The 12,149-nt window shown below is 48.0% G+C and overlaps 1 long non-coding RNA gene across 7 annotated transcripts; it reads left to right on the top strand.

Annotated features, from left to right (window-relative positions):
* Positions 1 to 1,983: 1,983 nt before the first annotated feature.
* On the top strand, positions 1,984 to 6,064 carry LOC127294999 (uncharacterized). 7 transcript variants are annotated; one of them, XR_007847361.1, is made up of 6 exons: positions 1,984 to 2,982; positions 3,168 to 3,213; positions 3,745 to 3,852; positions 4,307 to 4,408; positions 4,481 to 4,730; positions 5,503 to 6,064. It is a non-coding gene; the product is annotated as an uncharacterized lncRNA (long non-coding RNA). The 7 variants fall into 7 exon arrangements; XR_007847362.2 differs by having other exon boundaries at positions 1,985 to 2,982; positions 4,538 to 4,730; XR_007847356.1 differs by having other exon boundaries at positions 1,986 to 2,982; positions 4,529 to 4,730.
* The last annotated feature ends 6,085 nt before the right edge of the window (positions 6,065 to 12,149 follow it).

Here is a 12,149-nt window from a genome sequence, read left to right on the forward strand (position 1 = left end):
CCAAATCAAAGTTTTAACAAAGGTCACATTGAGGTTTATAGCGCTTGACTTGATGAGCTACTTCAATTCCACCAAGGTCAAGTGAAACTTCAGTTAGTGTGATTGTTTTACTTTAAAGCGCGAAAATTTCCCGGATTTTCTATGCATGATGCAATGCACACATTTGTTTCCTCTATTTTTGTAACCCCATTTCCTGGGATATTACAGTCTAGCTCTACCCCTAAAATTAAACTTCGTCCTCGAAGTTTGAACTCTCTCACGTTTCCGGAGTGTGGATCTGACTTGTATAGACTACAACTTTTCTCGAACTCCATGGTGATCCTTTTGGATATAATTGAATATATCCCTTGTCCAGATTCTTCCTGGAATCCAATAGTGTTTGTCTCTGAACCATGCCTCTTACTTTGATTCTTTGATCTCTTCCAACGCTAGAAGCTTGTTTCCTTTCTCATTGAAGATTCAATGATTGGGACTTCTTCGTATGCTGATAGTCTTAATTGAGGACTAATTGGATAACATACTCCTAATGGTTTATCCAAAAACTTGGTTCTACAAGACTTGTCTAAGATCGATTCTGTTTCCCATTACCGGCTAAAACTATGGTAATGGTACTTACCATGGAATTGGTCGTGATGGTTTATTTTCCTAAGAATGGATTAGACTAACTTAGTCCATCCAATCATGGATTATGATTGATACCTCTAACTATTTTGGTTATTTTAGGTTCCATGAAAGGAATCTTTCTAACTGTATTTAGTTTTGGCAAGGTCTAACTCCTTCGGTCTATGGCCTATTTGAGCTTTATTTGGTCTCCGGTATTTCCTTCATCCAGCTTCCTTATCCTTAACTTACTTGAGCTTTCGTACTTCTGAGTAAATATTACTCACTTTCTCAAGTTTTAATCCAATTATTACTTCCTCGAGGTATGAACCTCGGCTTCTGACATATTTCTGAAAGTAGTGTTCAATAATCTTATGAAAATAAGATTGAACTTCCTCTCAGTTCAATATGTTTTACATTCTCAGGTTTGAGTCACCATGAGAGGGTAAGAGGAGAAGGAGCTAAAAAAGTAATTACGGCGCCACAACTGGTTAGTTGACGCTGCCACCAGACCGGGGAAAGAAGACTAGACCTGTCGATGCCAAAACCAGTCAATTAGCAATGGAATGGATCCAGATGGAGGGCCAACCGGTCCCAGCTTGGGTCAACCAGCCCGGACACCAGACCAGCTCACTGGATCGCCCAGTTCATACTAGACCGTGGCCGAATCAAGACCGGACGGGATAAAGTTTGCATTTGATTGGGACCTGCTCCCACTCTAGGTTGACCAGACCAGCCGGTCCATGAGTCGGTCTAACCAACTTGAAACCAGATGTGACTGCCTTTCGTGTAGATTTTGGGTCATGGCCATGTAATTTTATCCAGTCGCATATCCTTTCGTCTCTAGCACTACAAATAGATCCTATGGTTCAGTTTTGAGATTAGAAAAGATTGAGAATAGACACCAGCATGTGCTCTTGTCCCAAATGGGATTCGAAGGCCTCCACCAAGATTCATTTACTAGAGTTGTACACGACTTCCCCAATCACTTGATCTCTCATGTATGTGGATTCTAGTAGCCACTAGGTAACTGCCTTGAAGGGATTATACTCCCCATGTATGATTCTATCAAGGTTTTGCCAATCTCTCGCGTATGATTCTATCGGTAGTCGATCTCTCACTTGATTTCGGGTTGGTGGATTGGGCCATGGAGATCAAACCAGTTTGTATGAAGTGATTCGTGTTTGTCTTCCATTGTGTTGTGTCCATCACGTGTTCTTCACCCTCACGTGTCGATTCGTGAAGATTGGGCCACACCTTAGGGGTTGACCCTCATGACCTTGAGTCCTGGACTAGTCAAAAAGTCAATGTGTTCTAGGTTCGACCAAGTACAAAAGAAATATCAACAACTACATATTAAATAAATACATCATGAAAATTGAGAACAAACAAGTGCGTGGTACTAGGGAGCCCTCTGGGGCTATCCACGATACCCATCTGTCGTGCGAGGGCTGATGATTGAGAGAGCGAAAAAAAGGCTGGGCGAGCGAGGGAAATAAAGGTTAGCGAGGGAAATAAATAAAGATCAAGAAAGGCACGCTTCCTCTCCCCGCACGCAACCTCCCCCATCTCTCACGTCCCAGCGGCGGTGGCTCCCACCTCACACCCTCATCTTCTTCCTCACCCGATCCGGCTGGTTCATCTAAGGCGTCAACCCGTGGTGGAAGCAGGCGGAAGCACCTCAACCGCGGAGGCTCGACGGCCAGAGCGACGGCGGCCGGCGCGGCCCTGGAGGCTTGGGCGTTGTCGCCATGTCAGCCCTCCCAAAGGCTGTGATGCGCCGCCCCTCGCCTCTCACCTCCAGTAGATCAAAGGCCATCACGGCGGCAGTCTGGACTAAGATACGCGATTCCCATTTTCTTGTTGTATTTTTCCCTTTTCTCTATTGTCATCGATTGATGGACCTATCCCCTGCTCCTCCCCTTGCGCTTGAGAAGAAGGAGCGGAGATGCCGTCTGCCGACGCGGCAGCGGAATGAGGAGGTGCAAGAGAGCAGCGAGGAGGAGGAGGGAGGGGCGAAGCAGAGGAAGGAGGATCAGGCCCAGCCGCGCAGAAGAGCACTGCGGGGAAGGTGGGCGAGGGGGATCGGAGCTCGCGGTGCACAGGGGATTTAGGCACGCAGGGCCAAGCAAGGCGGCCAACGAGCAGCATCCCTACAGTGGCGAGATCCGCGAGAGGAGGCCTTCAGTTGCGAGCGACCAGGGGAGATGCCGCCAGTCTGCGTCTCGTCGAGGGGCTGGACACTGGCGGGGGATCAACAGGGGTAGTGCTGGGGCAGACGGAGCGATGCCAGCCTGACCGAGCTAGACGGCACGAGGCAACAGCGATGGCGGATCTTCCTGCTGCCCTACATCGTCCCTTCAAATCCCAGACAGTGGTGAGGTACGAGCTGCTCCCATCACCATCTGCTTTTCTTCTATTTTTCTCAGTTGACCCGACGGCTGGAAGTAATGTCCATTCATCTGGTCTGATGTCTTAATTTTCACCCTGCTGAGTTTGATTGCCATGGTTTGCGAGGCAGGGTGAAAGACGATGATTCCTGCAGTGACGAATCTCTATTTTTGCAGAAGGATGGTGCGTGCTTGAAGGAAGGAGCCGCAGAGATCAGCATGTGTGAGTCGTCTCACAGATCTCGTGTACTACATACTTATACTGCTGGTCACCCAGCAGTGTTTGCGTTGCACCATTGTCTATTGTCCTCATGTATGTACTTTGGCAAATCATGAGCACTTGCGTTGGCGTGCTAGCTTATGCAGGGGAGTGATTGCTTGTTGTAGTGAAAATGAATTAGGTTCAAGGTTTCCCGATGTTTACTACATTATATGTGAATGAACTATGTAATACATAATGCATTCTCAGAGAATTTGCTTAAAAATATCTACTCCTGTAGACATAGTTTGCCTTTTATAGTTTTGCACTTCTTTTAAACTATGCAAAAATTGTTATGTTTCTTCGGTCCTGCACGATAGTCATGCCAATTATTGTAGCTTACCATGCCCGTCATATTTCTTACGTGGATTTGCTGGATAATTTAAATCAGAAGATCATGTCAAAGCACACATAGTTGTACCTCTGTTAGTCCGTTACAAAAGCATATTTTTCAGACAACTTAACAAAAATCATGTGTTCACTAAATATCTACAGTCTATAGGGCCCAAAGTATCAGGATATTCTAAACATCCGAGTGAGTGATTGGTACTAATGGGCGTGGTCAAGCTCTAGAAGTTGATGCTGAAAAAAGTTGTTATGCAGGTACTCAATTTTTTCTGTTATGTGTTGTAACAGAAAAGTCCAGTCTGTACTCGTTCTAAAATGATATATTATTATGTTATTTTTAAGTAATATGGTTAGCTTATGGGTTCATTTTCATAAATTTGAACTGTATTATTTCATCTGAATTGATGATTATACGAGTCTTTGAAGCACTTTACGAATAGACAACAAAAGTTCACCGGCGAGGTACTTTCCCATTATTCACGAGGTTTTATTTTTTGATAGCATAATCATTCTTGATATTGTTAACTCATGGTTATTTTTATCTTAAGGCATCACAATTGCAGAGCACTGGAACTAAATAAAGTAGACAAGCCCATTTTAAACTTTCGGAATGAAATTTAAAATAATACCTGCCTTCTCCTTGTGTGTATATTAGTATGAGAAGTTGCTACCTTATGTTGCTTACTTATGTATGTTGCTTCTCTTGCAGATTTTGAAAACTTGTGTCTCGCTTGATATGCTTGGACGCATTTTTTAGTGGTTCTAGAAAACCTATTGACAATTTTGCGTGAGGCATAATTGGACATCTCTGGTAAGTGCTTTCTCCGTTCAGGCACGCTGTTATGTAAGAACCTCATGACTAATTGTATGTTCCTCATGAAAGGACACATGCACTATTATTATAACTATGTATTGTTATGTTTATTTCAAGAAGTTCCAGTAATCCAAGTGAGAGAACCTACCCTTAGGAGATGATGGAAAGAAGGATATCTACTATTGATGTCGTGAACTCCATTGATCGAGGGCAAATGATTCCTTTCTTTTCCTACTGGGCTTCCCGGTAATGAAATTGTTGCTCAGATTTGTTGTCTTCTGGTCTTCCCAAGAGTTTGGAGAAAGGCAAGCACAAAGAGGTGATAACCTGTTTGAATCCAACTCTGTTTTAGGAAACTATATGCTTATGGCTTCATTTATGGGATTTTGTGTTAGGATATATATAGTTGTCGTTTTCTAATTGTTGGTTGTGTTGCTTCTGATGTTCTAAAAGATTACCTATGTACTCTTATCAAATGTGTTATGTATGAACGAGTTAGTTCCAACACTATGTACTCATATCAGATACTACCTCCGTTCCTTTCTATAGTGCCTATAGATTTTTGGCATTTGTTTCAGAATATAAGGTTGTAGCTTAGCTTTTTTTCAATTACCCCCTCCCTATTCAGATCCCAAATCGTTCAACTCCCAAAATTGTTATGGTAAGTTAGGAAGATATGGATTTCCCAAATTTTACGTTGTCGTTCAGCTAGGAGTCTTGTGTAAAAAATACTCTTGCGCTAATTTCCGTGCCAAAAAACAATAGGCACTATAGAATGGAACAGAGAGAGTAGTATATACCCTTAACTGCACTATTACAATTTCGAGGTGCTTTAGTGCAAAACTAAGTCAATTAGAAGTACTATAGTAGTGTAGTAGAAGATTGACTTGCCACATTGGACCATCAAAAGTTTTGTGACCTTTAGTAATTGGCATGGTGCTGCGGCAGATGGTTGTAGATAGATGATGTGCATAGATACAAGCATCTGAATCTTATGTTGTCCTGTTCATTCTGCCTTATTTTTATGCGGTACTCTTTATCATTTTTTCCATTTTAATCTTAACAAACCGATCCTTCTTGCTATTTTGCAGCCTCCAAAGCTCACCAAGTTTGAAGAGAGGCGAAGGTGAAGATGCTCACAAGGGGCGCGGGAGCGTGCGGCGAAGACAAACAAGGGTGCCGATTCATCCCAGTGACGCTGATATCAAACCCATAAGATGCCACCGCACAGACAAAAATGGCATGCTGCAAGCGGCACATATAATGTGTTCGCCAATGTTCAAGAAAGCATGTGGAAAGCCGAAAGATGACACCGACCATTGCAGAGTAGAGCCATGGTTGTTTCTGGTGGTGTATTGTTACATAGCCACGCTGTGGCTTGACAACATCCACAAACTACACCCATGGGTTCTCATTCTTAATTGTTAGTCCTTATATGTAATAGGAAGTGGCGGTCTGACTCATCTCACTAGAATAGCCATTTACTTCAAAATTGCAAATCAATCTTTACACTGCAATTTTAGGTGGTGCAACTTTGAAGTTCAAATTTTTGAGGTCAGGCATGTTCTCTATCAAATTTGACATGCACCTGCTGGTTGTGTTTTGTGGAACTGAAATATAAAATTGGATTTTCAACCTTGGTTGAATATTTAACCACTGCCGTTAAATTCTATTTCTCTTGTTTAGTGTAATGTATACCCGTTGTGTTGAATTTTGGGCGCACAGGACCGGTGAGGAGGCGCCCCATGGGGCGCCCCAACCACTTGTACGTATAATGGCGGATATATTGGATTCATTTGGTATTGTAGATCCTCATATTTGTGTACACATACTTGGTCAAACTTAAAAATAAATAACTTTTTGTTAAATTTACATGTATTTGGAGACGGTGGGAGTAGTATGATGCAGCCCGACCTACGGTCTTTGCTTCATCATGTGCATCAACGGCAAGAACCACACTCAAGGCCGAGGTCGCCAAGGAGGAAGAAAGAGACGCGCAAGGAAGGCTGGCACTGCCGCGCAGGATGACCGGCACTGCCGCCCAGGTGCGGGCACTACCGCCCATCTCCACCGTCACTGCCGCCCTACCACTACGCCTGAGGACGACGCCACAGATGCCCTACCGGCGCCGGCACGGCCGCCCCACTACCAAGCACATCATATCTGGACCGTTTATCCCTTTGTATGCCTAAACTACCCTCCTTAGTGGCTCCCTATATATAGGCTCCCACCTCCCCCTTCATGAGGGAAGACATAATTTGAGTGAGAACTTGCCTTATGCCTCCACCATCCCTTTGGGATTAGGGAAACTCTCTCCTCTCTTAGACACAAATCTATGAGTTGTATCAAGGCTCTCTTTATGTGATTGGTCTCTCGCTTGTGTGATTCTACTTCGATCTCTCGCACTAGTGATTCTATCGATTACATACCGGTCTTTCTCTCGGGGATTCTACCTCGTGTCTCTCCCTTGAGTGATTCTATCGAGATAGTGGTTCGGGCTATCGAGAGCAAACCGGAATTGTATCGGGTTGTATCGTGTGCGTTCATCGTGTTCTTCGTTATGTTCTTCGCGTTCTTCCTCTTCCCCGTTTTTCTCTCGGTCAATTCGTGAGATCGGGCAACCCACGTGGCTTTAGGGTCCATCATATGGTATCAGAGCAAAGGTTGCCACGAATTTGACCCTAAAAGCCACCAATTTCCCCCAAAAAAAATTCTCAAAAAATTCCCAAAAAAATAGCTCGAAATTTGATCTCCGGATTTGTTGCGTTTTTTGTGGTTTTGATTCACGGATTTGATGTCTTTGGTGCTGATCTACTGCTTCCCAAAATTTCCCCTTCTAATTCCATCGATTTCAGCTCCAATTTAAGAATTTTTGGAGCTGCCCGTGTGCTGTTCTTGCTGTTCATACGAGAGTTCTTCTCAATTCCTGGTCAACGCGCTCAACCATCTGGCCCCGCGTGCGCATCACCACCGAATCCATCCACCCACGCACGCGCCTGCCCCCGCATCGCTCGGCCAAGCTCCTCCCGACCGTGGCCAACCAGACCCGCGGGTCAACGCCGCCGCCTGGGCTCACCGCCGCCAGGCCTCGCCTCCCCTGGCTCCGCCCACCTCGCCTCCGTTCCGACAGCGCGCAGCTACCGCGCCTCCCTGGTCCAACCATCCGAGCCGCAGCTCCACAGATGCCCCGCCCACCTCGCGCTGCACGTCCAGCTGCCGCAATCCCTGCGCCGCCCGCCGCCAGTCGCCCGTCCCCGCACGCGCCAAGGCAGCGGCCACATCCACTCGTTTCCCTGCACGCGCGCTGCTGCCAGCTCGATTCCCATCCTCCACGCTCACTCCCGCCGGCCCGCTCGCAGCAGCTCACTACGCGCAGCCGCGCCTCCACGCTCACCCATAGCTCGAGCTCCGGCCGCCTCCCCGTCGGCCGACCCAGGCCATCCCGCTCGTCCGACTCGCCTTGGACGCGTCGCCCCGCACTGCCACCACTGTCGCGCGTGCGCCCCAACCTCTCCTGCAGCACCTAGCGCCACCCACGCTCGACGGGCGGCCGCCGCGCACCAGCTCCAATCGCGGCCGATCCCCAAGCGGTACCTCCGCTAAGCTACAACCGGTACCACCGGTCTGACCTGAGCGGTACCACCGCTAGTGGTACCGGCGGTGGTACCGGCCTTGGTACCGCTCGCGGTTCCAGGCTCACTGTATAGTCTAATTCATTAACCGGTACCACGGCCGGAGGTACGGCGGTACTACCGCTACACAATTCTCCAGTTTCTACTCAGTTTTGACATCTCTTTTTGCCCCAAATTTTAACAACTTTTAGATCCCGTTTGACTTCAAATTTTGACAGCCATCTCATAATATTGCGACTCTAATTTTGACAACTTTTCCAAGCCCGTTTTACTCCAAAATTGTGACTTCATTCGCCCGGTTTCCGATTTGGAGTGACTTTGGTCCGTGACAACCGCTTCCGCGCCTACATCGACATCGCGACGACGGCATCGGCACCCTGAATCTCCGAGCACATCATCGATACCACCATCGTCGATATTATCGCAAGTTGTGTGTTCCGATACCGTCTAACATTTTCATCTAGGTATAACCTGTCCCCTCACCCCTTGTAGCCCCGTTTCTTTCTTTGTGTACCTATCCCATTGAGAGTGACTTTTCGAATGTTGCGAAGCATTGCACAAGTGTCACGACCGTGAGAGAGTTTGTTTGTGTGCGTTCAGTTGAGCGAAGCTCCGAAACAAGCTCGGTGAGAAAAATACACAAAAGAAGAAAAAGTGATATACATACATAGAGAAAAAAAAACTTCTAAGCATAGAGAAAAAAAAAGAGAAAAAAGAGAAAAAAAAAAATCGAAAAAGAGTGTGTGTCCACCGATACAAAGGAGTGTAAAGCTTATACGCCTGACCTCATAAATAAAGCCAGCAACGGTAGTGATACAACCAACCAAAGTGGACAATGGAAGGTTCAAGTAATAAGCTATTACAACCCAGTGAAAATAAAATTACAAATAACATCCAGGAGACAAGGAGCTCGAGGGGGTGGAGCTAGAGGACCAATTTTATGATCTCTTGCAGCTAGAAATGCATTTTCAATTTCATATGCCTTTTCAGCCCGCTTGAGCAAACAGAGCAGAACTTAGCCGCATAAAGCCTAATTTTACGGGCATTGTACATTTCATTATAGATTTCCAACCAAGGCACCTTCATGATTTTACGCTTATATTTAGGTGCATCATCCCTGAACCTCTTCAACTCTTGTTTTGGGAACAGCTGAAAGAAAGAAAGAAGCATTAGCTGAATGAAAAGCTGACATCCAGTGCATGCACATCCACATGATATTACTGCTTAGTGCTTACCCGTGTGGCAGCTTCAATTTTTTTTGCAGGGTAACATACCATCTTAAGCGCGGTCGCAAGTTTCATTAGATCCCAGCCACTAGTATCGATGTGGGAAATTTTCTTAATGTGCTCAGCAACACCCCACAAAATGTAATTATCTTCATATTTGTTCACACAAAAATCACACTCGTATACGTCATCTCAATGATACGTTTAGTAACCTGGATATAAAGAGCATTGCTACGTCAATAATACGGGAAAGAAAACACGTGCAGGCAAAATTGTGGAAACAATATTATTGCATATGTAACTGTAATCCATGCCCCTACTCCCCCTCCTTCCTCACCGCATTGTCAGGACCTAACCGTCCCTGTTTCTTCTCCTTTCTATCTATCTACTTGACAGTTGACACACAAATTGTGTGTCCGCGCAATTTTTTTTATTGTATATACTTTGGTTGAGAGTGGATTTGGTGACCGCGTGTATACGTGAGCACGCATTAGCTATCGTTGGATCGCCTTTGAGATTCTGCCATTCCGATTTCTGAACTGACGGCACCACACGGTGTAAAACGGAATCTGCTTTTTGTCTGTTGTTCTAGACCCGGTGCACTCTCTCTCCTTCCTCTTTCTTCTCTCTTTTAGTACTTCCAGAACGCAAGTAAAAAGGTCACCGCAAAAACTATCCGATGGAGCAGAGGACGAGATCCCAGCAATTCACGGGAGAGAATCCCATATGAAAATATTGATCCCAAATCGAATTAACCCCAAAGCACGTGCCGTGGAGGAGATCCCCTGAGCCATGCCTTCCGGTCGATGGATGAGGCACGGTGGTCGAGGACGGACGGCGCCGCGCGTGTGGAGGACGAACGGCAACGCGCGGTGGTGGAGGAGGATGGATGGAGACGCGCATATGTAGCTGAGGATGGTGGCCGGTTGAGGACGGACGACGCCGCCCCTCAACTTCCTCTGTGTGTCCGCCATGACTCTCGGTCGGCGAGGCGCCATCCGCGCGTGGGGAACCAGTAGGGCATCGATCTGCTCTTGGGGCGTGGGGCGCCATCAGGCCTTGCGTCGCCCGGTGACGGAGAACGCAGAGTGTAACCTCCCACGGCCAAGACGCCCCACTCCACCATCGCGCGGCGCCTCAATCCCGCGTCTCTCCCCTCAAATCCGACGCCTCCATGGAAGGCGGCCTCCTCCTCGTTCTCACCCTCCCCCACAGACGACGCTGACACGAGTGTTAGCAGCACGCCCAGCCGTGGCCGTGTAGAATTCGGCTCTCCCAAGATCGACCTGACGGACAAGCACGAACAGCTCCGGCGGCCAAGTCGCCGCCGGTCATGAGCGGAGGGGCCTCCGACGGCAGTTTCGGCCAGGGATGGCGGGCGACATGGACGGATCGACCACACGCGGCGAACGGCATGGGCGAAGTGGTCGACGCACAGTTGCGGGCTGCTCCACCCAGTAACAAGAAGCAGAGGAAGATGCCTCCTCCCACATCCGATTTGGAGAAACAAGAAGCAGAGGAAGATGGGGTCCCCCTCGGCTCGTCCGCCATGGCCTCCCCTTGAGCTCCCGCAAAATCGATTTTGGCGACGATGGGCTGCATGCCGGTGTTGGGAGCAGTCGAGCGTTTTTCAATCCCCGCGATTCCCATCGCCTCCGCGCGAAATCAATCGCCCGATGTTCGATGTAGAGGCGCTCGATTTGGGGCTCGCTGTGGAGGAGCCGGACTAGCTGTGGGGCTCGATTTGCGGCCGCACAGGTCACCAGAGAACGAAGAGGTGATTCACAAAAAAAAAAAAAAGAGGTGTTCTGAGTTGGCGCCTGAGGTGAGACACGTGATTGGGTTTTCTCTCACGGACAACAAACGTCCGTTGGACATGTGGCAGTCAGTCATCGCGTGCTCATGTATACATCTGATCACCGGGCTTCATTCGTACTTTGGTAAGTGGAAATTAAACATAGGGACCAATAAAGCAGGAGGCTCTTGGATGCCACACATATAGGAAAAGAGGTGATGATCGATGGGCTCAGCATCATATCTGGTTTGACTTCAAAGCCATGGAAATTCAGGAAACACTGCATTCCTGCACTCATCCGGAGGTGATCCTCGTTGATCAGCTCTGGATTTTCCGCAGGCACCAACTTCCGCATCTGCAACTTCAAACACCACATCAACTCCTCCACAACAGGACCATACAGGCAGGGTATGCCCTGGAATAACAATCGACAGAAAAGTTGGTGCTCAAGATTGATCACAAACGTAGAATGTTTTTTTTTTGCGAGGGAAAATCTGATTATATTAAAACACGGTTCTTACAGAACAGACTAGAACAAAGCATAAAATTACAATTGGGTCCTTCTGGGCCTCGATGCCGTGGAAGACAACGAAGACGTTCCGCCGGCGCGCCGCCGCATCTCCTCCCCTCAGGCCTTGGAACGGGAGGCACCCCTCCGCGGACGGGAAGTCGACGGTCCTCAGCTCCGGAGAGCCTCCGCCCTGCATCTTCAACGCCAATGACGAGCTCAACATCACCAGCTTCTCCCGATATCATCTGATCCGAATCCGCCGCTACCCGGCATCCGGCGAGGGACAACCATCCCCGCAGCTCCGACGACCTGCAAGGATGACGACGAGGACGATCGCTCTGCAGCAGCACTCCAAGGAGGACCACCGCCGAAGGGGACGAGCGCCGCCCCAAAACACCACTCCGACTGCGCCTCCACCTTCTCGACGCCGCCGGCTGGAAGCTACCCAACCCTACACTATGTATAGCCAAGATCCGGGGTTCCCCCACCCTCCCGCCGCCGTAGCGGGCGGCCAGCAGAGGGGGAGGGAACCGGCGAAATCGTCGGCGGCGAGCTCACAAATCGCCTATCGGTA

The sequence above is a fragment of the Lolium perenne genome, chromosome 4, assembly GCF_019359855.2.
Source record: "Lolium perenne isolate Kyuss_39 chromosome 4, Kyuss_2.0, whole genome shotgun sequence".
Classification (NCBI taxonomy): Eukaryota; Viridiplantae; Streptophyta; class Magnoliopsida; order Poales; family Poaceae; genus Lolium; species Lolium perenne.